The sequence below is a fragment of the Pongo abelii genome, chromosome 8 (genome assembly GCF_028885655.2).
Source record: "Pongo abelii isolate AG06213 chromosome 8, NHGRI_mPonAbe1-v2.0_pri, whole genome shotgun sequence".
NCBI classification, from domain to species: Eukaryota; Metazoa; Chordata; class Mammalia; order Primates; family Hominidae; genus Pongo; species Pongo abelii.
In genome coordinates, this window is record NC_071993.2 from 8,316,189 (window position 1) to 8,338,336 (window position 22,148).

Sequence of the window (22,148 nt, forward strand, 5' to 3'; positions counted from 1 at the left end):
CCATGTGACCCTCAGGAAGTTAGTTATTCACTGAACTCCAGTTTCCTTACTTGTAAATACTGAGATAATAATAACAGTACTCTTGAAGGGTCATTCGGGACACAGACCAAGCAGAACTGATACCTGGCCAATTGTACTGGATGTCAGCCAGGACTTTGTATTGGAGCAGACCAGCTGAACATCAGCCCTGGTTTGGGGATTAAATACAAGTAAAAATGCCTTGTACAGTGTGTAGCACATAGAAGATTCTGGATAAATGTTAATCATCTCCCATTGCTGAGATGCTGAGATTGCTGTGGTGTGTGATAGGAATTATCTACAACTTCCCATGGGATTCAGAATCAGTTTGAATAGCTATGACAATATTATTCTTAGTCCTGCTAGTTTAGGTTCAGTTGGTCTTAAATGGTTATTCTGAAAACAGGTTTATTTCCCTACAGTGCTCATTGGCTTTGAGCACATAGGACAACAAAAGAATGCACAATTCTGAGACTATCCTTCTGTTGAAAGTAGGCAAATGTTTCCCTTCATGTTCCTGATTCTCCAGATTCATCTGTGGAGAGAGTGAAGGTAAAATAGTTCATTTTAGGGGTGAGAATTGTACCAAATTAATAGAGAAGAACATTAAGAAGGGACTGTTTTATTACAACTTTTTTTTTTTTTGAGACAGAGTCTTGCTCTGTTGCCCAGGCTGGGGTGCAGTGGTGCAATCATGGCTCACTGCAGCCTCCAACTCCTAGGCTCAAGTGATCCTCCCTCCTTAGCCTCCAAAGTAGCTAGGACTTCATGTGCATGCCATCACACCTGACTAATTTTTAAATTTTTTTGTAGAGACTGGGTCTTGTTTTCCCATGCTGGTCTCGAACTCCTGACCTCAAGCCATCCTCTTACCTTGGCCTCCCATAAAACTGTTTTCTGGACACAATTTTTATGTTGAGTATAGTTGTTGGACATGACACCGTCAATTCTCTGCTGATTAGTACTGATGGTGTACCTATTTTCCACATTATACAGGATTGGAATCCATATCTATGATAGAACTAGTTTGGGAATATTAGTTCTTCCAGGATGCTATTACGTTTTACTAAGTCATCTAAGTCACTTCCTTTCCTTAATCAAAGAAAGCGAATCCATTTGAAGTCAGAATACATTCAATGTTCCGTAATGCTGTTATCAGTCAAGCTGTAGTTTTTTAGGAATCAAATTCATGATTTGCTTTCATGGGACGCTGAGATGGGGGAGAGAAACTGCAGTGCCATGCCAAGGGGGATGCTGGTAAGGCATCTGACTCTTTTCTATCCAAGAACTCATTTCCTGCCTTTCTTTCTTTTTCTTCTTTTCCTTTGAGACAGAGTCTCACTCTGTTGCCCAGGCTGGAGTGCAGTGGTGTGATCTTGCAACCTCTGCCTCCTGGGTTCAAGCAATTCTTGTATCTCAGCCTCCCAAGTAGCTGAGACTACAGGTGTGAGCCACTATGCCTGGCTAACTTTTTTTTGTATTTTAAGTAGAGACGGGGTTTCACCATGTTGGCCATGCTGGTCTCGAACTCTTGACCTCAACTGATCTGTCCACCTCGGCCTCCCAAAGTGCTGGGATTACAGGCATGAGTCACTGCACCTAGCCTATTTCTTGCCTTTCAACAGCCCCGATGAAATCCTGCTATTCCCCAATGTTCTCTTTAAGTTGTGCCTATTTTTTTTAAAGCTTTAACCTATTGGTAAAAGTGAGAAATTTAGGTCTTTTCTTTACAAATGCAATATTATGTAAGTTAGAGAAACGCACCTGACAAAATCCAGAAAGTAGCTTTACAAATCATTATATAATGTCTAGTCCCAACTAGTTTTGCTGTGGCCTGCCTAGAAGTATCAACCAGGTAGTAAAATTCAGAAAATAATCATTATTATTTTTTAAAAGCTGGCATACATTTTGCTCCTCCAAATGAACAAGTGAGAAATGACTTTCCATGCTATTTTAATCCTTAGCGATAAGCCACTTCAGAGACATGCTCAATCTTTGCACATTAGGTCACCTTCCAGTGGCCTGGGAGCTGGGACTTGAGGAGCTCTTTTTCTGGTACTGTAATTCTTGCAGAATTCATCTTCAAGGAGGTAAAAAGGCCATCTTTTAAATGTTTGCGAAACTCTGATGGAATTGCTGAGAGATACAATCAGTTACCTTTCTCTCAGGACCCTAAAATTCATGTGATCAGTTACTCTAATTTTTGTAGGCCCATTGCCCCATTCCTTCTGTGTGTTAAATCATGGATCCTGGCATAAGAACCACTGGGAAAGCTACATCTGATCCAAAGTTGTTTTCAGCAGGTTAGTGCTAACACTTTAAAACCACACACACACACACCCTCCTTTCTTCTTACCTTCCAAATACTGCACAGAGAGACTCTTTAATAAATCAATGTTTTAGGGACACATTCCTTGAAAGCCTTCGTAAGAGCTTTGATTCTGTTTCTTGTGATGGTGTGTGAATGGCCTGGACAGAATCAATGGTATCTCATCACAAATCATGCCGTCTCACAAGGACTTGGTGGTGTAAGCCAAAGGCATTGGTTTTTTATCATCCGCACTGATTGCCATTCTTATAGAAAACTGGGACGGATTACAAATGAGCTAGCAGATATTCCACTGTGGGTCCATGAAGGGATTTCTCTATGAAGGAGTGTGCACGTTAAGATTAACAGAAGCCATAGGCTTCCAATGGAGCAGGCGGGATTCACACAAGGTACACAACACTTTGTCAGGCTTGTTAGATGCTGTGATGAGGAAGAACCAAGGATCTAAGCCCCTCACTCTGTATGAAAGATGCCCTGAACAAGCACACGTTTTTGAGACCAACTCAACGGAATTGTCAAATCCAGGGGAAGAGCTCCAAGGTCCTGCTCAGATCTGGCCAGCCCTTGGATCTCCTGGTTTCCTAAAGTGTCGCAGAGTCAAAGATCAGAGCTGGTGGCTGTTCTCGTGAAATCTTTGACAAAAGACTCAGGGATGTCCCACAGTCACCTTGTTTATGGATTGCCACTAACGCGGGGGAAATTGACTGTGAGCCGGTTCACTTGGATTCCTGCTCTTGTGTGTCAGCCATTGACACAGCTGTTCAGATTCCAGTTCAAAGGTATTGGAAGGCTGGTGTGGGTCCCTGCTGGAGCGGCCCGCAGTGCCGATGAATCATGCAGGTGCAACATGGTGTCTCCTCCCTCCCAAGCATTTTCTCTTAGGAAATATCTGTGATGACAAACTGTTTACTGTATCCTATTTTCCAACACCTTGAGTTCCTTGCAAGGCCATTTACCTATTAATATAATGCATCTGCCTATTTTTCACTATCCATCAGGCTATCTGTTTCCAGAGGGCCTGTCAGATAGCACCTAGGCACTCTGAACGTGTACCCAGCAGGCATGCTAGAACTTGAACTGGGCTGGGAGTCCTACTTCTTGATCTAGTTTTATGGAGAGCAATTAGCAAAAAGGGAACAGGTTTATAGGTAGCACTGAAACTTTAAAATGTTTCATATGCATCATAATCAAGCTCTTAAAAAAAAAAAACATCTCTGGAGGAAGCTGATTAAATCTCTCCTCTCTCTTCCTCAGCCTACCTATATTTGAAGTAGGAGAGCTACTCACTCTGGGAACATTAGATTGCTCTTCTAATGGTTTATGTACTATACCTACCACTGCCCCACTTAACAATTCGTGCTTTTTCCCCCAAAACCTTGGATATGTGTCGAGTGGAGCTATAATGTGATTTTAAGCCATAGCCATGATGCAGTTGCAACCAATATGGCTCTGGGGCCAGTCCAACTGCACACATTATGTATCTTGTGTCTTTTGCAGCTTGTGGCCAGCAGAGGAGAGAGTGGGAGTGAGGAGGAGTCTAGGATAAGACAAACAACAGTGAGGGCCAACTTTTCCAAGCAGGACCCAGCATGTTTGCCGCTAAAAGCATAGGAATTAATTTCACTCATTGTCACCTATGCTAAACCCTCTGGGGGACACACTTACCATCAAATGAGACAGTACCATCAAGAATTGCCAACTGAAGGTGGCACTCAGAAGAAGTGGTTCCGTAATAGCTGCAGATTTGTCTGTAGCTTAAAATATAATCAGACAGGGTGCAGAGCAATGCTGCTGGTTTAGCTTGCTTGGTTTCACAGGAAGGGCAGCCTCATGTGTCTTCCTCCTTCCCAAGGTCCTTTGTCCACACCTGGATCACACACTCTCTTACAGAGCTTAATTTCCCCTAACTCTGTACCCTTCTTGATCTCATCCTTTCTTTATGGCTACAATGAGAACACACACTCACCCAGAATTTTTCTTTTTTCCCTTTTTATTTATTTTTATTTTTTAGAGCTGAGGTCTCTCTCTGTTGCCCAAGCTAGAACGCAATTGCACAATCACAGCTCATTGTAGCCTTGAACTCTCGGGCTCAGTGGATCCTCTCGCCTCAACTTCCCAAATAGCTGGGACTATAGACGCATGCTACCGTGCCTGGCTAATTTTTAAATTTTTGTTAGAGACAAGGTCTCGCTATGTTGCCCAGGCTTGTCTCAAACTCCTTGCTTCAAGCGATCTTCCCGCCTTAGCCTTCCAAAGTGCTGGGATTGCAGGTGTAAGCCACCATGCCTGGCCCCCAGAAATTTTCACAGAGCTCTTTTTCTTGTGCTGAATTCCCTTAGCAGCAGCATGGACTTATTCTTCCATTTCCCATTCTTTCATTCCTTCAGCCACCATGTGCCTTTCCTACATACGCCTTTCAGATGAGTCTCAGGTTGTTTCTTGAATGTTTGGTGTTATCTCCCAGCTACCTGCTAACTAATTTGAAACAGGGGGACACATGGTCTTGGTCTTCCTGGATTTATCATAATATTTTATTCTAACAGGCTTCAGAAACGTGGCTGATATTAATTTTACTCTCATTTTCTAAAGGCCAATGACACCCAAAATTTCATTTTGTATCTCTTGTCCTCTTCTTGGACTTGAAATTCTGAATGTCTAATGTCCATGGGCCACTGATTATTAAACAAGAATAAGCCCAGAGTTTGCTGGGCTTATGTTCACTGTTACGGTCTAGAATCTATTCTGTTTTGAGAAAGTGAAGAATGTAGAAAATGACATTTTTTTTTTGGTAATTGAGTGTCAGAAGCCCAAGATGGGTACCTGTAGATTTTCTCCTTCTTCCACTTTAGATTTTCCCTTTCTAAATTATACCTTAAAATAATTTAAAAATATTTTTCCTTTGTATGGAATATTTTAGGTTACTCTTCAAAGATCTAAATTAAAAAATGTGATCATTCTTCAGTGTTTAAACCCCTTAACATGAAATTGACATAAACCTCTATTTAATTTTATTACAACATTTTGGTAATAGGCTCTAGTATTATATTAATTGAGTTATAATAACTAAGGGAAATTGAGGCAAGAATGGGAGATGCTATTTTATAACACATAAAATCACAGGTTAGGCCTGGTCATATTGGTTCAACTTCTACCACTAAAATGAAATTATTAATTTAGTTTAGAAAATTGCTCCTGTAATTCTGGCAGAGAGATGGACAAGACAGCACAGGCAAGCAGTAATTTTTGACACTTAGGTTAATTTTATTATGTGCTTTATGTATTTTCCATAAAATATATAGGTAATTAAAAATTGAACTGTGGTGCTCTTTTGGATTTACAATAATTAGCACATACATTGGACTTTATAGTTTCAAAAGCTTTATACATCGTTAATTAACTACGAATGAGGTAGTGAGTATGATTATACCCATTTTACAGGTGAGCAAGCTGAGCCACGGGGTGCTTAAGTCAATTGCCTAAGGGTTCCCAGCATACCAGGGGAGAAGATGGTTGAAATACAGAGCCGGTGGCACCAGTCCTGGCCTCTTCTTGCCTTTAGCCATTACTAGTTGTAAGGTACTCAGGAGTAACAGACAAGTGCAGCCACGAACTCCTATCTTGTTTTTTTTTTTTTTTTTTTCCATTTTGGGGGGATTCTTGTTAATACTTTAATACAAGAAACTTAAAAGTTCTTAATTATATTGGGCAGCCATGTCCCTTGGAGGAAGGTAAAGTAGGTATTACTACTTGTCCTTCACAGGTGAGTAACCAGAAACCCAGAGTGGCAGCCCAAAAGGCCAGTGAACCAGTGACAGATCCTAAATAGGTGGGTACCAGAAGCACCATCCACAAACCCTGACGTTCTGACAGCGACGCTTCCCCTACCCGACCTCTGAGGTCCATGAAGCTGATAAAATGGTATCTAATGACAGCACCAAAAAGAACCCAGCATTTACTTCTTTGACCTTTTCAGAGTGTGTGCATTTAAACTTCAGCACCCTACAGATCACCATCATGAAGACTTTCAGAATGCAAAGACAGGTGGAGCATGATGGCTCATGCTTGTAATCCTAGCACTTTGGGAAACTGAGGCAGGTAGATCACTTGAGGTCAGGAGTTCAAGACCAGCCTGGCCAACATGATGAAACCCCATCTGTACTAAAAATACAAAAATTAGCTGGGCATGGTGGTGCACACCTGCAATCCCAGTTACTCAGGAGGCTGAGACAGGAGAATTGCTTGAACCTGGGAGGCAGAGACTGCAGTGAGCTGAGATCAAGCCACTGCACTCCAGCTTGGGTGACAAAGCGAGACTCTGCCTCAAAAAAAAAAAAAAAAAAAAAGAGCAAAGAGAATCCCAGCCCTCTCCATGATTCTTCCTTTGCCAGGAAGAATGAAGAAATATTCCTCAAAAATACATTCTATTCACCGTCACCCACCCCACCTTCAAATATCGGAGCTACTGGGTATACTAGTTTTATTTTCTGTCTCTCTCTCTCCGTTTTTTTTTTTTTTTTTTTTTTTAGAGATGAGGTCTTTCTATGTTGCCCAGGCTGGTCTTGAACCTCTTAAGTAGCTGGGATTACAGGGGTGCATTTCCATGCCTGGCTTTATTCTCTTTTTAAACACAATATATTCAGAAAATAGTTCATCCTGTGATTCAAGTGCTCAAAAAAGATCAAGAATGAACTGTCATAGAAACCACATTTTCCTATGCTTGCTCCTCTGTGTGTGGGTACCAGATGGGAGCATTAAATGATAGAAAACTCACTGTTCCACAGGCCAATAGTCTCACCTTCCCTTGCTTCTAGGAAATGGCTTTAGGTGCAGGCACAATTCTAGAGAGAACCAAGTTGCCAGCATGGCGATTCCAATCTTGCTTGGTGCAGTTAGTTGTATCCATTCCCTGGAGGATGGGGCCATAAAAATCTTAGAGGAATCAGGGGTTGTAGCCCAAGGCTGACGTTTGTATCAACAGGGGTTGAAGTCCCCTTTTTATTTTAATATTTACAAATAGAAAATGCAGTGCCTTATATGCTGTTTTCTTATGGTGGAGGTAGTCCTTCATTGGATTTAGAGAACCTGGTAATTTTAAAACCTGGTAAATTTAAAAAATTTCAATTTAGAATTTGAAATTGAAAATAGGAAAAGAGCAGGGTCATCAGGCTCAATGGTAATTGTGTGGAAAGGCACTGTGGAAGGCCAGATCTTGGCACTCTGGAATAATTAGGAGGTCATGTTGGCAATAAGGTTTTAATATAATCACCTCGTGAAGACAGGGAGAGCAATTCTTGCCCCTTCACTCTGTTATAAGGCTACGGGCATAAACATCCATATCTCAGCAGATCTAGGGAGTGGGATGATGGCACAGAGCAGTGTGTGCTGTGGCTGCACAGAGAGCCAAGGCAGCTACTGCAGGACACACCTGAACTGAACTTGAGCTTGTGAGAGACGTGCCATCCTTAACCTTCTCTTTCACTTTTCTGGAAAGTGCAGGGGCTTGTGTACCTTTCACAGAAGCATGGTTCTGTCCAACCTGGACAGGTTGTTGCACAAACAGCAAGACCCTGGGAGGGACACACATGGTGGCCATAAAGGAGGAAAGCGACACGTTTGCAGCCAAGCACAGAAACTGAACTCTCTGGCAATCAATGACAGGATACTTATACTCGCTAATGTGCATTTTTTCTCATGAAAAATATTATGTTTGATATTTTCAAAAGATATTGCACTCTCAGTGTCAATTTACTTTCTAAGCATAAATCAAACATAACTAAAAGGGCAGGGTGCAGTGGCTTATGCCTGTAATCCCAGGACTTTGGGAGGCAGAGGTGGGAAGATTGCTTGAGTCCAGGAGTTCAAGACCAGCCTGGGCAACATAGAGAGACCCTGTCTCTACAAAAAAAAATTAAAAAGTTAGCTGGGCATGGTGGTATGCCTCTGTAGTCATAGCTACTTGGGAGGCTAAGGTGGGAGGATCACTTGAACCTAGTAGGCAGAAGTTGCAGTGAGCTGTGATCTAGCCATAGCACTCCAGCCAGGGCAGCAGAGCAAGACCCTGTCTCAAAAAACAAACAAACAATAAGAACAAAACACAAAAACCCCAAAACCTAAAAATAAAATAATTGGCCAGGCATGGGGTTTCACGCCTGTGATCACAGCACTTTGGGAGGCCAAGGCAGGCAGATCACTTGAAGTCAGAAGTTCGAGACCAGCCTGGCCAACGTGATAAAACCTCGTCTCTACTAAATTACAAAAAAATTAGCCGGGTGTGGTGGTGGACACCTGTAATCCCAACTATCTGGGGGCTGAGGCAGGAGAATCACTTGAACCTGGGAGACGGAGGTTGCAGTGAGCCGAGATTGCACCATTGCATTCTAGCCTGTGTGACAGAGTGGAACTCTGTCTTTAAAAGAAATAATAATAATAAATAAAATTAAAAGTAAACGGTGCTTATGACATGCTTAGTGCTCTATGTACATCAGCTGGCTCAATCCTTACAAGAGCCCTGTGAGGCATGCAGCATTACTGTCTCATTTTTCAGATAAGGAATCTGAGGTCTAGAAAGGTTAGTTGCCCAACATCACATGCCTGCTAAGAGAAAGAGCTTTAACTGGATTCCCAGTTCATTCCATACTGATTCTTTTTATGACTTCACTTGCAAAGGTTGTGGGGAGGATGAAATTAGACAACTCATCTTAACACCATAGTATCTGATACTTAGTAAATACTCAATCACTGTGAGTTATAATTTGTAGTAATTGTCAACCATTATGCTTATAATAACCACTTTCTGTTGAGTTTGCTGCATTGATTAAGGCCAATAATATCATAGGGTCAGGTGACGTCATTTTTTTCTTTAAAAATTTTTTTTCATTTATAATTAAAAAAAAGATAGAGATAGGTCTTGCTATGTTGCCCAGGCTGATCTCAAACTCCTGGGCTCAAGTGATTCTCCCGCCTCAGCCTCTCAGAGTGCTAGGATTACAGGTGTGAGCCACCAGTGCCTGGCCTCATTTTCTTTTCTATTTAGAATGAGCCAGGCTAGGTGTTAACCACCCATGTCAGGCTGATGTACCCTTCTCTAATGACTTATGCCATACACACAAGCTGTGATTTCCTTATACCCACAGGCTTGTTCAACAAGTCCCATGCCCACCATCTATCTTGAATCAGCAGCACAGGAAGGAAGCAGGAGATCCTGTCTTGTGCTAACATTTCCAGCTTCTTCACCAAGACTTCCTCTGGCTTCTCTTTGAAAGGTTTGGCTGGTGCAGGTGACAGGGGCAGCATTTGCCACTAAAATGCTGGTGTCCTTCATGCCTAAAGGCAGCCTGTACCGAATGATATAAACAATGAAATCTTAAATTACTCATTTTGGAAATGAATATGTAAACAAACACAGATTTTAGGCCTCATTTGGGAGACAAGAACATTGAGATTCATGTTCCCTTTGATTTTATCAGTAATTTATCAGATCGAGAAAATTAATGGGATTTATTTAGCAATGGATGAGGAAAGATGCAGCTGGTAGTTCTTTATTCTGGCCTATGCTGAATAAATCATTTCACATCTTTCTGCCTGATTTTTTTTTTATATCTGTAAAGGTAGCCTGCCTTAGGGCATAATTCACAAGAATTATTTTTAATTACTTTGCAGATACGATACAGTGGGATTAAGAAAACCCTGGTTTAGGAATAAGTGAAACGAATACTGTTAAACTTTTGGGCTAGTCGTGCTTGCCGTCCTTAGTAAGCTGGTAATGCTGCCTCTGCTGTCTTTTAGTTTATAGGATCTTGAGCCCATGGATAGAACACTATAGAAGAAAAATGGCTATATTCATTGAATAGCATTATTGCAGCTGCTGTTTATTACCTATCAATATCCATTCCCCAAAACTCGCATTAGAAGAAGCAGAACTGGAAAAAAAGAATGACTGAATGAATGGTCTCTAGCTGTTATAGATTCTCATTATTTTGAAAAATGCATCTTGATATTTTAGCCAGTTCACTGGAACCAGTCCTGCTTGTGAAGATACCCTCTGTGGACTGAGAGTTATCTACGGACGCCCTTTCTAGATGTTGCTTCAAGAAGATTTCTTCATTGTCAAAGGGGCTTCTAGGACTATGTTAGCTCTGCATTAAAGTGGAGGCATTATTTTTATTTTGGGGAGTGGCTATTTTTCAATGACAGACATGCATTTATTTAAGTGAAGAATTAAAAAAAAAACGCAAGGTTATGGTCATTCTATGGTAATACGGATTCTGTTATTTGATATGTAGATATAAAACCATGTGTTTAAAATCCCTTGCATGGCTCCAAAATTCAGGTCTCAGTTGCTACTTGGAAACAGGCTGACTATTCCAAGGAGTCCTAGATTCTGAGGTACAAACTGAGACGAAAACAAATAAAAAGGGATAGAGTGCTAAGAAAAAATGAGGGTGATAGCATGAGGTACTTTCCCCAGCAAAGCACAGGTACTTTGCCTCTTCATGTTGGAAATTCTCAATCTGTGCTGTAATTTTGGGATGGTGGCCCATTCTATCATGGGGTCATTTAGTCAACAGTAGCAAAAGGGACTTCACATACATAATAAATAAAGAAAACTTTCTTGAGATGCTTATCATTTACATTAGCTATTTGGAATTGGGTTTTAAATCAAATTCTCTTAGAAGCCTAATAACTACCAGAGAAAGTGATTGAGCATAAGAAGTAGAATTCAAAAACAACAAAACGGCTGGGCACGGTGGCTCACGCCTGTAATCCCAGCACTTTGGGAGGCTGAGGTGGGTGGATCACGAGGTCAGGAGTTCAAGACCAGCCTGGCCAAGATAGTGAAACCCCATCTGTACTAAAAATACAAAAATTAGCCCGGCATGGTGGCAGGTGCCTGTAATCCCAGCTATTCAGGAGGCTGAGGCAGAAAATTGCTTGAACCCGGGAGGCGGAGTTTGCAGTGAGCCTAGATCGAGCCACTGCCTCCAGCCTGGGCAACAGAGTGAGACTCCATCTCAAAAAACAAAAAACAAAAAAACAAACAACAACAACAACAAAAAAACAAACTCAGAATTTAGAAATACAAACCCACGCATTTGACTGAGCTCCTAAACTCTTTATTTTTTGCAACACTTAGCATCATGTAGCTTGCTTGTTTTTGCTGGATATAAAGGCCTGAGAGTGACTGGGAGGCCATTGAAGATAGATGGAAACACCTCTCTATGGCATTGGCTGGAGGAAACCATTAAAAAAGTGAAAAGTTAATTGTACTTATTGAAGAGATTGTGCCACGTCAGCATAAGCATTGTCTGTTTTAATGTAGGCCTTGGCCAGGGTCCATGAACCATTAATTAATATTATGGTTTAGTTGTCAGCAGGTCAACATGGGTGCTAAATTTCATGATTCCTCTGTAAAGTTAAAACATAGACTTAAAATCATGACTGTGAAGTTAAACTATGGATTTAAGATCATGACTGTGTCTTTCTTCTGGGCACACATAGCCATCTAGGGTACACTGATGTCTAGACTATTTCTTTAACTCTGAACGAATCTAGGTCCCTATAAAGAAGAGTCCTGAGTTTTGGTCTCTCCTTGAACTGTCTGCTTGCCGGGTGTTTTTATTGAGGCTTTCTGAGGCTCGTGTCTTTTAGTTTCTGGTGCTAAATTTACTGTCTCCTACCTTTAAGAGCTGCTTTAAGGCTTGTTTGGACCATCTATGCCAACTCCATTGAGAAATCAGCAGTTTCTTCTCATAAAGTCTTTATGAGTCTCTTGAAATCATCTGGTAGTGGAGAATGTAAAAAAACTTGATGATTTTTCCCCCCGATGGAATTTAAAAGCCAAAGCACCAAAATTACTCTTAAATCAGAATTTACATCCTAAATTCTTTCAGAGATACATTTCACTGACTGGTGCAAAACCTGGGCGTAATTTCAGATTTGGGGCAAAGAAGGGTCCACCTCATTAAAATTTACCACTGCAATCTCTATTGTTCCCTCCAGCGCTCCCGTTTATGGGGCTGACATCACCCAGAGATGAGGGCGAAGTTTTTGTGGCACTGTTTCAAAAGCTAAACACCTCTCAGTTAGTCACTAAGTTAATAGCAACACAAGAACTGTTAAAGATGCACCAAGCTCGCTAGAACTGGAATTACAACAGAGTAACTTCTTCCTGTGCCGAAGGCGGAAAGCTGAACAAACAAGCACTTCCAGCCGGATCAGAAATGGGTAGAACGACATCTGAGACAGCTGAAAGTGGCTTCATGGAAACCCAGATCCAAGGGTGGCTAGTGGCTAGGATGGCGGTTGTTGAAATGTTATCTTGAGGGCTTAACAGTTCTCTTCTCTACCCATCACTGGCTTGGTTCAATGTCAAGATGACACGGGACATTCTTCTTGTACCTGGCTTTGACTACTCGCAGTTTCCTCTTAATATTGTCCCTTATTTTAATCTGTGCCAATGGCAAAGTTTCAGCCTGGAATCAGGCTGGATACTAAGCAAGAAAAAGTTCAACTTAATTTCAACCCATTCGCTTCCTCTTCTCCGGCCCTGATCACAAACTCTTCTCTCCTTCTATGTAAACTTCTAGTCTTTGTATATCTCTTTAGTCAATTTTGCAAAAAGAAATAAAATACACAAAATAAAACGGCAAAGACCATCTTTTTTTTTTTTTTTTTTTTTTTTACTATAAAAACTTCAAAAAGTCGTTCTACTTTAGACAGTATATGGGCTTTTTTTCTTCTGAAGCTGTTGCTCTAAAAATCTGAGAGATGTTTTATGTTTTTGCAGCTGTATGGCTTTAAGACAGGCTCAGAATCATTTATTGGCATTTCTGACCGAACTTCTTGTTTTTATAGGTGTGTAAATGTGTTATCGAAGATATTCTGGCATTTACCAAAGATTCAAGTTTGTAGGCTTTCACTAAGAAGAACTGCTACTTTTCTCTCTGTCTCTCTCTTGCTTTCTTGAAAGAGAAGAAACGGTGTACTTGACAGGTGTCCTGGTGTTGTGCACTGTCTTCGACTAAATTTATTTTGCTTGAGGTTATTTGCGCTGCAAATCTAAAATTCCAGCACTCAAGACAAGATTTTTTTTCCCCTTTCCCCTCCCCTCTGGCCATGGCTTGTCAAGCGTTTTATGTGAATGTTACTGTTTCATTTCCATTTCTCCAGAAACATCATTTTTACATTATTTCAGATTTATCTCACCGAACTTTACCAATGATTCCAAAACCTGTCTCTATATCAGAATTACGTGGGGAAAGCTTTTTAAAATCTCCACGTGGGGGCCTAGAAATCTGTATCTGAAACTCTCCCCAGATGCCCCTGGTGATGGGCGGGTGTGGGAGGCCCCGATGGAGAGGTGTGTGTGCAAGAAGGCAGACAGAAACGGAAAAAGGGGCCTCGGCGTTGCCACCTCGGTAGAAGGCAGGGTCCAACCAATTGTTCGCTTAGGTTGGGATTAAACAAACATTTATTGAATACCTACTATGTGCTGGCAGCATGCCAGGCACGAGAGTGTTGAAATGAACAAGAGCCAGCTACAACCCTGATGTTCTCCTAGTCTAGCGAGAGGGACTGACGCGGAACAGACACTTTCCATTGAACGCGGTTGTGTCAAGACAGAGTTCGAGGGGGACACTTAGCTGAGCTCTGGGGTTGAGAGAAGGCTCCTGAAGAAGGCACCTAAAGTGAACCTTGACAGGCAGTGATGGCTGCTGTGTGGAGGAGGCTGCAGGAACAGCGGAGTGGGGCGGGGCTAAGTGGGGAGGGCAGGGCCAGGGCACAAAGGGCATTTGTTTTCCGAGTTTACCATACAGAACCAAGGCTGATCTTGATATTTCTCGTAGGGGGAATGGCACTCACCCCCCGCTCCACATTCCCAGAGACCAAGCAATAGACTACTCCAATGTAGGAGAAGAAAAGAAAGAGTGTGCTGCATTAAAGGGGAACTAGTAATAAGCACAGCGCACTTATTTTTATATTGAAGCATCTCCCACTATTCTTTAGAATGAAGGCTGTGATTATTTCCTGGGCACGACTGGGAATCTATAAGGGCAGAAGGTAAGTCTGGCACGAGGTGATCACTCTCAGTCCAATTTTAGTCAAAGTCTGGCATATAAAAAACCAGGCACAAATAATTAATATTAATAGTATTTTATTCATATGTACTATTAATGTTTATAATGTTAATAATAGCTAACGTTTAATAATACTTTTTAAGTGCCCGTCAGTATCCTATATACTTTACATGCATCAATTTCTTGAATCATTGCAACGTTCTTATGAGGAAACCATTATGATAGAGCAGACAAAACTACCCATCAAAAGTTGGGTCTCTGTAGTTTTTTTTTTTTTTTAAGAGATGGGTTTTTTTCTCTGTCACCTAGGCTGGAGTGCAGTGGCACAATCTTGGGTCACTGCGGCCTTGAACTCCTGTGCTCAAGCTATCCTTTCACCTTAGCCTCCACAGTAGCTGGGACTACAGGCATGCACCACCATGCCTGGTTAATTTTTTTTTTTTTTTTTTGAGACAGGGTCTCACCATGTTGCCCAGGCTGGTCTCGATCTCCTGGGCTCAAGTGATCTTCCTGTCTCAGACTCTCAAAGCACTGGGATTACAGGTATGAGCCACTGTGCCAGGCCCACAGCTGTAGGTTCTAACTTCTGGCCTGCCTCCTTTGTGCTATTGTTTTCCTATAAGATAGCTCTGTCATCTTGTTTGGTGCTTGCCTTTGCTGCTTCATGAGGCACAAGAACCTCTAAAGGACAAATTTTCACAGCCTTTATTAGTTGCAAACGTTTATACACTGCTTGGAGTGAATATGGGCCTCTGGCTCTCAGAATCCATTTCCATCCCTTTCTGGTGTGTTTTCCTGAACTGCAGAGTTTAGGAAGCTGAAGAACACATTATTTAACTCCCTTGTGGCCAGGGTTCTGGATGCAAATTAGATTTCACTACTCAGGTGATTTGACATGACATTTGGTGATTTTCTCCACCACAGATATGGCGGTGAAGACATGGAGTTTTTCCATTGCCATATTTTGGTATCCATTAGCTGGCTTTGTGGATGCCGAGTGGCACCTGCATCAGGAGTGGCAGCAGCACCAGATCCAAGCTTCCTGGTCCCCAGGTCACAGGAGTTGTGCCCGATCCCTGTGGTAATTATTTCTGTGCTATTATTTTCTTTCTAGTTTTAGCACCCAAATGGATGTCCCTCATCACCAACCTAAAGTTTAACTTTGCCTGTTTCAAAAGAGTTTTTATATGTCTTTTAAACTGTATGGCATTTTAAAAGCTCACTGAGACAACTTTACATGAACCCAAGGAGAAGAGAGTACCGCTGGTGAACAGACAGGCTCCGGAATGGTGCTGATGGGTTCGTGCAGCAGGAAAAGCTTAAGCTGGGGTGCAGGATTGACAGAGGACTTGTGGGGGGCTCCTACCTGGCAGGAGCAGGGGTGGGGGAGCTGACCTGGTGCCTTCACCCCAACGCCTCTGCCTTCCCCATCTGCCATCTGTGGGCGATTGAAGGAAGAGGAGACTGTGCTCACCACTGCAAGGACAGGTGCAAGAGGAGTCCGCTAAAGCCCAGGAAGATGTTGGTGATGGGCTCAAAAGCAGCTGCGGGCCTTGGGACATCGTGATGTGACACTGGTTCTTCCAGCCTGTCTCAGCCCCTTAACTACTAACCATCGGGCCTTTAACCTGAACGAGGGGAGACTTAGTGCCGGCACTCACCTTTCCTGTTGAAGATTTGAAAGCAGAAGGGAAAATGAGAGAAAATCAGGCAAAATACAAGGAACAAACAAAAAACCCACATAGGTTTTTCTGGTGGGGCTGGCAGCTTGGTGAAAAGTTCAGGGGGATGGGAATGGAAGAGAATATAGGATTTGTAAAAGGGTAGAAAAGGCGAAGTTCTGCTCTTCTGGCCAAGCTTGCTGAGTTCCAATGTTCATTTCATTTTCCTTAAATAATAAAAAAAAAGTTTCTGGCTGCAGCTGAGTGACATGGCACAGAAATGGGGTGCTATGAACGTGCGAGGGGGGAAGAAAAGCACCATTCCAAACACACCAGGCTCGGATTCTCTTTGTGTGGGCAGAAGGTTTTATTATTATTATTTTATTTCATACATCATTAAAATGCTTTCGCATTTTCCCCAGGTCAGCATGTTTTTAAAAGTTAATAAGGAAGGAAAACACTAAAGAAAAATAAAATTCTGATTATTTGTAAAATGGTGCTATGGAAAGCAGGGACTAAGATTTCTCCATCAGTCTCCCCTCCTTTTTTTTTCAGGGACGCTCTCTGCTAATGGACTTCACTTTTCCTTGTCCATGAGAGCTTTTCAGTGTGTAATTGAAGTAAGAGAATGCCTGTGATTCTAGACCCCTATACTTTCTGTGGCCTTGGGCAAGGTGCTTAACCTCTGGGTGCCTCAGTTTCCCCCTCTGTAAAATGGGGATAATCATACTTAATTGCTTCACCATGCTGAGGTAAGGATTAATTAGTTGATGTTTGTAAATGGCTTTGAAGCCAGAAAATGCTACAACAGAGCTGGGCATTATTCTTAATAATACATTTCAACTGAGTTAATAATTGCATTTGCTGTCTCAAATTTCCCTGGCAGTTTCAGCTGGTGAACTTATTTTTCAACTTCACTCTTTAAAAAGAAATAAAAAGCAGCTCTGCTGGCAGAGAATGGCTCTGGTCTTCATTGCAAGGATGAACTCAGATTTGCCATGGGTGAGCGTATATCTGCTCCATAGGAATTCAGTAAGAGGCTCTGTAAAATATCAAATGGGATGCAAGGTTGCCTTTATGGCTAAGAAGCTTTTTTAAAAAGGAAGAAAATGCTCGTCACAAATGTGCAAGGTGAGAATCAAGCAGATCTGGGAGGAAACCACTTTCCAGAATTGATTCAATTCCTATACTCTGGACCTAACCGCAAAGTGGTTTATCTGTTGTCTGCCGCGAGTTGTTTTTTTTCTCTTTGGTCCCTTTTTCTGGCCTCCACCCCTTCCTGTGCTAGGTCACTTCAGGGTGCGTGGTGTGTGTGTGTGTCTCAAATCTCATGCAAGATCCATGTCTATCCCCGGCTTCCCTTTGTGTCAACTCAAAGAAGCATTTTTTGCACAGTTTAGCTCAGACCCGTTGAAATGAGATGAACATTGCAGTGGGATGATATCACAGCAAAGCCCTTGTTCCATGGCAGGGGTTCAAGAAATATTTGTTTAGTGGAGCCAGGTCTTTGAGACTTCCTGAGTTCCTGATGCTGAACACCTAGTAAAATGATGTAATATAACTGCCTAGGCTAGGAGGTGCAGCTTCAGCAAGGACCGATGCTCCCAACAGGCCTTTGTTTAGATGTGCATTTTGCATAATTTTCCCGAAAGGGGCATCGTACTTTGCTTTTATCTACCGACACTCTCATTTAGTGATTCTTAAAGTGAAGTCTCTAGGCTGACACCAGGGAACAGGTTAAAAATGCAGAATCTCAGACCTCAGGTTTGAGAACCATGGGTCTATTTCAGTCCTCGCTTGATCAATAACAAATTCCCGGGGGCCTGGGCTATGGGCTGCTGTCAGTAGCCGCTCGGCTGAATAAGGAAACAAAACAATCCGTGCCAGAACTCAGGGCCTTTCACCCGGTAACGTCTTGCCTGGAAAACCTGAATGATCTTCTTGCAATTGGCCTAGAGCTGAGGAGGAAGGCTTGGGTGACTCTTTTAGCTGTCCCAGAACTCCTACCTACACTTCCCAACCCTAGGAAGCCTGCCCAACCCATTCCAAGTCCTCTTCTCTGAATTTGTCATCAGCGGTGCCACTCAGATGAACACTTATACATATCTGGCATATGAGGTTTCTATAATTTAATGCCAGCATTTACTTCTTGGGTCACTTGGATGCTCCATGAGGACAGATACCGTGTCTTCATATATATGTATATATTTTGAGACAGAGTCTGGCTCTGTTTCCCAGGCTGGAGTGATGTGGTGCAATCATCGCTCACTGCAGCCTCAACCTCCCAGGCTCAAGTCATCCTCCTGCATCAGCCTCCTGAGTAGGTGGGACCACAAGTGTGTGACACCATGCCTGGCTAATTTTTAAATTTTTTCGTAGAGACAGGGTCCCATTATGTTGCCTGAGCTGGTCTCAAACTCCTGGCCTCAAGCAATCCTCCCACCTCAGCTCCCAAAGTGCTGGGATTACAGGCGTGAGCCATTGCGCCCCACCGTGTCTTCATATTTTTGACGTCCCACTGTGGTTTTCATAGCAGTGTGTGCTCAGTGGAGTTTTGCAGGTTGATTACTACAGGACCGTGAACAGAGACTTCCATCCTTTCCAGATAGAGAGGTGTCCAGGATCCGGATGGGGTCATGAGCAGGGAAGATAGTTGTGGAGCTCGACAGTTGTGGGGCTCATCTTCGCTTTAGATAAGTATTTGGAGTGAACATCAGGCTATCCCCTGCCTGGTGAGAACTTTGTGAAGGCACAACTTTGCAATCATCCAGCAGACTTTGAATTACAAACTTTTTTTTTTTTTTTTTTTTTCTCAAATTGCAGTGCTTACACTATTGGGAGGCACAGGAAAGGTTTCTTGGTATATCGAATCCTAATGGCAACTTTGAATCTTAGGTACCCCCAGTTTTATCATATTAATACATTTTATTGGAATTATGCATCAAGCAGTCAATCAACAAAGATTTGTGAAATATTCCCCACATGCTAAGATTTTCTGAATCTCACTTTCTGATTAAGGGAAACCCTCAGCTGAAGTCCTCAGTCCCTGACTTTGGAAAAGACTGTCATTTAATTGTGAGAACCTGGGTTGCCTTCAGCAGATGCTAGAGTTGATTTGAGTAATTCAACTTTGAGTAATTCAGGCCTAAGGGCTTGATACTGCCCTTTGAGAATGATAAATGGTACAACAAGGACAGGACTGGCTCCTTTTAAGCTCAGTATCTCCCATCTGCAGGACTCCTGGGTGCCCTACAATCTTGAACTGATATCCTAGGGATAACAGTAATTAGAGTCTTCAACGTAGTTGGCAACTATTCATTAGCAGCTCTCAGGGAAGGAGAGAGAGAAGAGGAACAAATGACCGAGAATCTTTCCCATTTTGCAGATATTGGAAACCGAGGCAGGAAAAAATCAGATGCCTTGCCTAAAACTACATTCTGAAAACTGAACTTAAAACAGAGGTGGCTTACTTTCCCATAAATTTTGGAGGTCTATGGAAAGACACAACTTTTCACTGCCTATCAACGTTTCTCAACCTTCGTACCACTGACACACTGGACCAGATAATTCTTTGTTGTGTGTGTGTGTGTGTACACGCGTGTGCATGCTGTACTAAGCACTGTAGCATGTTTATCTGTATCCCTGTCCTTGACCCACTATATGCCAGGAGCACTCCTCCACTCCCAGTTGTGACAGCCCAAAACATCTCCGGATATTACCAAATGTCCCCTGAGAGGCAAATTGGTTCAGGTTGTGAACCATTCTTTTATACTGAAGATGTGAAATTAATATTCTGTGTGGTAAGCTGCTTATGGTCCCTCCAATTTACTAAGCATTGACATTGACTGAACAAATAGCAGCATCACTTTTCTGGACATCTGGGCGTGGTGGTGCAGGCCTGCAATCCCAGCTATGTGGAAGGCTGAAGGGGGAGGATCACTTGAGCCTAGGAGTTCGAGAGCAGCCTGGGCGACACAGGGACACTGCTGTCTCAAAAAACCCCAACAATCCCCAAACAAAGTTCTTTCTCTGTGAGATGCTGAAGCACACACACAGTGGCCAGGAGAATGTTTCAAACAGAAGAGTTGATGGCGTCTCCAGTGGTGGTGCTTAGATGTAGGACAGGGAACCATGCACTGTCTGGCTCTCCATTAGAAGGTAGCCCCATGATTTTGGAGACCTGAGTCTATATGACAGGTGTCACAAATCTTTGTTGTTTCAGCATGAATCCATGATGTTGACATTGGAGCTTGCTTTGGAACCTGTGTTCTGAGAAGGCAGAACATCCTAGACACTAAGGCTGCCTTCTTCATCTGGGATAAGACCGCATCAGAAAGCCTCATCACCTCATGAGAGCTGATTCAGATGTGAGCAACCGGGGCTTGTCTGGGGCTAGCCTGGGATGGGAGCCGTAGATTATTCAGCGGTGGAAGGAGGCTACTGCTATAACCACAGTGGGTGAGAAGGACTGTGTGGCCTCCAGGTGGGAGAGTTAGCACAGATGCGGGTGAGATGGCCTGCTACTTGCTGTCACTGGCAAAACCCTAAAGCTGGGAGTGTGAGTGAAGTAACTCACCTGCTGCTTGGCATAGAGTGGCATCTTCCCGGTGAGCCGGTGTGTGGGTAACAGGCCGCTTTGCAAAGCAGGAGGCTTTCTGGTGAGGTCAGAAAGACAAGAATCTCCCCCAGGACGGGGCCCGAGGGTGTCTCTCTCTTCTCTCATGCTATGGGCTCCTGTGATGAGTCTGCAGTCTAGCCTGAACCCACTCCAAAGGCCCCGTTACTGAGTTCAAGGTAAATTCCTGCCGAAGACTGGTTGCTGTGGTGTGCAGGGGGTGGTGGGTCGTGGGCATTTCTGACTCCTGACCTTTATGTTGGGTTTGTCCCTTTTGTTAACTTCACAGAAAGGAGAGGAAGATTTGCTGTTATGCTCTTCTCTTCCCCTGGTGGTGTCATACAAGTCTGAAGCCCTGGTGTTCAACTGGGTGTGGGGGTGAGGATGGGGAATGCAGAATGAGAGAGATGAGATTTCTCAGCATAGAACAATTCAGAGTGCTAAAACTAGTACCTTTTAAAAAATATGTATATTTAAAAAACATATATGTATATTTAAAAAAAGTATGTTTTTACGTATGTTTTTAAAAATACATGTTTATTTAAAATATATGTGTATATATACATATATTAAAATACATATGCATATGTATTTTAAAAACATATGTATGTTTTTAAATATATATGTTTTAAAATATATATATGGTAAATATATATAGTAGAAATATATATATAGTAGAGACTGGGTCTTGCTATGTTACCCAGGCTGGTCTGAAACTCCTGGCCACAAAGCGATCCTCCTGCCTCAGCCTCCTAAAGTGCTGGAATTACAGGCAGGAGTCACTGCACCCGGCCTAAAAGTGACATCTAACCTGACTTTCCAAAGTCAGCTTAGTGAATACATCACACATTTCCAGTTGGCAGATTTTGACTCTTCAATAATAAGGCAAGAATAATACCTTTTTAAAAAGTGTCTATTAAGATTTAATTGACATGCTATAAATTGTACATATTTACATGTACAATCTGATGAGTTTTGACAAACGTATGCACCCACAATCAAGATAGTGAACATATTCATCCCCCCAAATTTCCTCTTGCACCTTTGTAATCTCCCACACTTTCTGTCCTCACCTTTCCACCCACCCTAGCCTCAGGCAGCCAGCAATGATTTTCTGTCACTAGAGATCAGTTTCGGGAGCTTCGTGTCAATAGAGCTGCACAGTATTATATATTTTTTTAATCTGGCTATTTGCACTCAGTGTGATGGTTTGGGGATACATCAGTGTGGTGTGCACCAATAGTTTATTCCTTTTGATCGCTAATGGTGTTTCATTGTGTAGATATACTGCTAGTTTTTAATCTATTCTGCTGCTGATGGACATTTGAGTTGTCTCCAGTTTTTGGCTATTATAAATAAAGTCGCTATGAACATTCACATAGAGGTCTTTATATGGACGTAGGCTTGCATTTGGGTAAATACTTTTATTTAGATAAATATCTAAACAT